Genomic DNA, 5142 nt, shown 5'->3' with positions numbered 1-5142 from the left:
GTCTTCGCTCATTAGTGTTCAAGGCCTCAAACCTGTTCCTGAGATGATTCTGAAATTCAGGTGGTATGAAATCGAAGTCATATTTTGGCTGCTGTCGATTTGGTTTAATTTTCCTCAGCTTCAGCTTGAACTTGCATATGAGTAATTGGTGGTCTGTTCCACAATCAGACCCCGGCCTAGTTTTCACAGCGCCTCTTTCTACTATGGGTTCCCATATATCAAGTGAGATATGAGAAAAGCCTACACCTTTCATTCATAGAATCACTCTCCGATGTAGATTCTCATGCATGTAGAGAGGAGTGAGGAATGAGTTAAAAGCTTTTCCACATTCCTCATTCATGAGATTTTTCTCCACTGTGAATTCTCACATGTTCAGTGAGCTTCCATGACTAAATAAAGCCTTTGACACATTGCTTACATTGATAACGCCTCTCTCCACAGTTATGTGCATATGTCCAGTGAACTGGGAGGATATAATCAAGACTTTGCCAAATTCTATGCAGTTGTAAGATTTCTCTCCAGCATAAATTTTTATATGCTGTGTGAGTTCTAAGGACCCAATCAAGTCTTTGCTCCATTGCTCACAGTGCTAAGTTCTCTTCCCACTGTGTCTGAGCATATGCTCAGGGAGTTGTGAAGATATAATAATGTCTTCACCATATCTCTTACATTCCTTTCTCCACTGAGAAACCATAACCACCACCCAAGCAGCTATATGGACACCCATGTTTATCGCAGCTTTGTTCACAAGAACAACGAGTTGGAAACAACCTAAGTGCCCATCAGCAAATGAATGGATAGAGAAATTGTGGTATAGTCACACAATGGAATACTGTGCTGCTTTGAAAAACAAGGAACTCATGCAGTATTATTCAAAATGGGTGACCCTGGAGGACATTATGTTGAGTGAAGTGTCTCAGTCACAAAAAGACAAATACTGCATTCTACCAATGTTGTAGAATGAGGCTGACATCAGGGTTGGGGTAAGATTGAGAAAAACTGGATAAATTAAGTATACTGCGTTGAAACAGATGAGGGAGAGAACAGTTTAAAAACGATATATGATAGGGGATTATGTTTATGACAAGAGTCCAGAGTTAGGGTTGCATAGTGAAGTGTACTCTGGGTGGGAGGGCAGGGGGTTGTATACCAAGGAAGGAATTTTTCTTTTACTTTTCAAAGAGAGGAGTGAACTGGAGGGGTCGGGTGGGCAGGGAGAAAAGTGCAAAAATGAATGAATGGAAATGGAAGATGTCTGTAAATGTTCATTAGAATTAATAAAATACAATTAACCCTCCCCCCACACACATATACACTTAAATACCCATCACCACAATTAAACACAAACCATCCCATCATCAGATCAACTCTCACTTCTTGAAGACAATTATTTTTTCTGATTATTACTTAACTTTTGTAGGTTATTAATTTTGTCTCTAACTTTGTTCAATCTGGTTGTGGAGATTTAACCATATTGTTACAAACATATATAAAAGACTTATTTCTTTTAATTGCTGAGCTCTGTGGTCTAATGGTACGGAGTTGTGCTGTCAACACAAAAGCATGTGGTTCATATGCACCAGCTGTTCTGGGGAGAAAAATGGGCAAACTCTCATGTGAAGACCCACTGGAGGGTCAGATGTGAAGCAGTTCTGACTTGACAGCACATAACAATAACAATCCCATGCAAGCAAGATTTTTGGGGTCTACAGTGAACTATGAGAACAAACCAATCTGTTTTGGAAGTCCAGCCAGAATCCTCCTTTGAAGTGTGAATGGTAAGACCTCTCATGGAGGTCTCATGAATTTTAGATATATTATCAGGGGATATAATTCTTGTCTTCCCGTGCTGTCCTTTGAAACTTTCTGTTCAGCTCCTTAATATCTTGATTTCTTCTCTCTGCTTTGGTTTCTTGTTGGTCTAGTACAATATTCAGAGTCTCTTCTGAGGTCCATCTTGGTCTTTCTTTCCTCCTCTGTCTTTGTAATGACCTTTCACACTCTTCCTCGATGATATTCTTGATATCCTCCCACAACTCATCTGGTCTTCACTCATTAGTATTCAAAGCCTCAAACCTGTTCCTGAGATGGTTTTGAAATTCATGTGGGATTGACTCAAGGTCACATTTTGGTTCCCATGGATTGATTTAATTTTCCTCAGCTTCAGCTTGCACTTGCATATGGGTGTGGTCTATTCCACAATCCGCACCTGGCCTGGAATTCACAGCTGATACTGAGCTCCTCCAGCAGTTCTTTCCACAGATGTAGTTGATCTGATTCCTATGCATACCATCAGGTGAAATCTATGTGTGTATAGCCTGCGTTTATGCTTCTTATAAAATTTATTTGTAATGAATAAATTGCTGACTGTGCAAAATTTAAAAAAAGACCAAAACCAAAAAAATACCAAAAACTCAGGAGCATGAGGCTTATAAACACTATTCCACAGACTGTGTTTCTGAAAAATACCAAGTGTGTGATACACAGCGTGAAAACACTTTGAAAGTAGACATAGCTCATTCTATTGCAGTTCGCATTGTCAGTAATTTTTACAAACTGGAAATTTATGATAATGGGTAGGAAGCAAATTTGTAAACCCTATATGTCAATCATTTTCATAGTGCTTTTACACTAGTAATAAACTATATTTTTGTTAACATGTTCTCTTTAATTAGAACCAACTCAGAGTTGCCCCTCCAGCTGGTTTTCAGAGGCAAGAATCCCAATGGAGGTGATATCCATCTTTCTCTTGTGGAATGTCTAGTAGATTCAAATTGTGTAGCTTTGGCTTGACAACATGACTCCTTACCACTAAGCCATTATGTTGTTTTTGTAAGATGTTGTTGGGTCAGAATGACTCATAGTGACCGTATGAACAATAAATCTTGATCCCAACCTGTGCAATCCTATTGTCTTTGGTGCACTTGAGCTCATTGCTCTAGTCACCATGTCAATCCATCTCTTGGTGGGGGTGCTCTTCCTCTTATTTGCTCACCTTCCATTTTTCCAAATATTATGTTCCTTTGCAAGGAACAGCCTCACCTAGCAACATGTACAAAGTATGAAAGTTGAGATGTTTCCATCTTTGCCTCCAACGAGTACTCTGGCTGCACTTTTTCTAAGACATATCTGTTCTTTGACAGGCCATGGAATATTCTGTACTCTACCCCAGCACCACAATTCAAAGGCATCAATTCTCCTTTTGCCATCCTTATTCATTGTCTAGCTCACTGCTATGTAGCAGGTGTATTGAAAGATCATAGTTTAAATCAGGCTTACTTTACTTACTACACAGTAAATATAACATCATATTCACTAGCTCTGGTGGCTTACTGGTAATAAATTGTGATGTCAAATCCAAAGAACAAGGTTTGAATCCAATACTCTCTGTGGGAGAAAGTTAGCCAACCTCCTTTATTGTGATTTATTGCCTCTCAAAGCTCAGTGGAGGGTCAACAATGAGTGTGTTCCCACTTGATAGTATGGTTCAACATTAAACATAACAAAAATGTATGATTGATATTATTGTAACATTTTTCATGGAATAAGCCCCCAGTATTTCTGAAGTATGCCAATATAAGGTACATGAACGCCAAGATAGTAATTTATCCAATGATCTCTAAGAGGCTAATGTGTTCTTCGGAGTTTGAAAAGCAAAGCCATGGATTGAGTAAACCTGTATTCAAGGAAATGGCATTCTAGTATGATAGGAATCTGGTTGTGATTATAGATCGTTGTCATTATGTGGCATCAGGTCAAAGCAATCTACAGTACAAAACTCATATATTCCTTTAATTACTCACTCAAGCCTTTCTTTTGCACTGATCACACATTATCGTGGCTTAGGAGAGAAGATCTGCATTCCTCTACTGTTCATAGGGTTTTCATCTGAGAGTTGGACAATGCCTAGGAATGACATCGATGCCTTTGAGCTGTGGTGTTGGAGAAGAGCACTGAACATTCCACAGACAGACAAAAGAACAAATAAATATGTCTTGGAGAGGGTGTAACTAGAGTACTCTTTCGAGGCAAGGATGCTGGGGCTTCACCTCACATACTTCTGACATGTTGCGAAGAGGGGTTATTCCTTTGGGAAGGACATGATGCTTAGAAGGGTGGAGGGTCAGTGAAGTAGAGGAAGACTCTCAACCAGGTGGAATGACACAGTGACTGATGCAGCAGGCTCTAGAGTATCATGAAGAGTGGGGATGGCACAGGAAAGAACAAGGTTCAGATCTGCTGTTTATAGGGTTACTATGAGTTGTACTCAACTCGATATCACCTAACAACTACAAGGATACAAGATAGGAACTCTATATCTGATAAAGTTTTAATGAAATGTTATTTCTCAATAAAATGTTTTCATTTTAACTGTGATTTTAATGCATTTACAGAAGTTGGATTTTCATTCATTCATTTTTGCACACTTCACTCCCTCTCTCTCCCTTCAACCTCCCCAAGTTCACTTTTTAAAAAATGTTTACTTATTGTTACACAATTACCTCCCTCTTCATCATAATTTTCTAGCTATTTAATTATTCTAGTTTAATGTAGCATCATTCTTTCATTGTGAAATATAATTCAAGGATACAAATGTAAAACTGTGTTTAAATTAAAATAATATTTGTATAGCCATTTTAGGCAATATTTACTATGGCAATTATCTGCCTTGTAAGATTCTTGGAATTCCAAAATATTTGAACATGAGATTCCATATTCACACATTAATGCAGGAACAAAAAAATGTTTACATCATTAAGATATCTAGTTATCAAAAGGACACGTCAGTTGGAAATATTTGCACTTAAATATATTTAGTCCTTTATGGAAAAGCAACAATAGATTTTAACAAAGAAATCTCTGAACATTAAGGTCACAAAAGTCTCTCTTGTCATATACCTTTATTAAAGATTTTTAAAAATGTATTTTATGCAATACAACCTGTATACAGAGCAGATTATCCGAGAGGCTGGGCTCTATGAGGAGAAGCATGGCGTTAGGATTGGTGGACGATCTACTGAGAGGGTCAAGGACTGCAGCCTTCAATATGGACTGAGGCTCAATGTCAAGAAGACAAAAATTCTCACCACTGGACCAATCAGTAGCATCAGGATGGATGGCAAAGAGATTGAGAGTGTTCAC

The sequence above is a fragment of the Elephantulus edwardii genome, unplaced genomic scaffold (assembly GCF_000299155.1).
Source record: "Elephantulus edwardii isolate Elephantulus edwardi_28Jun2011 unplaced genomic scaffold, EleEdw1.0 scaffold00171, whole genome shotgun sequence".
NCBI lineage: Eukaryota > Metazoa > Chordata > Mammalia > Macroscelidea > Macroscelididae > Elephantulus > Elephantulus edwardii.
The sequence above is the reverse complement of the archived record's forward strand: the minus strand, read 5'-3'. Positions refer to the sequence as shown.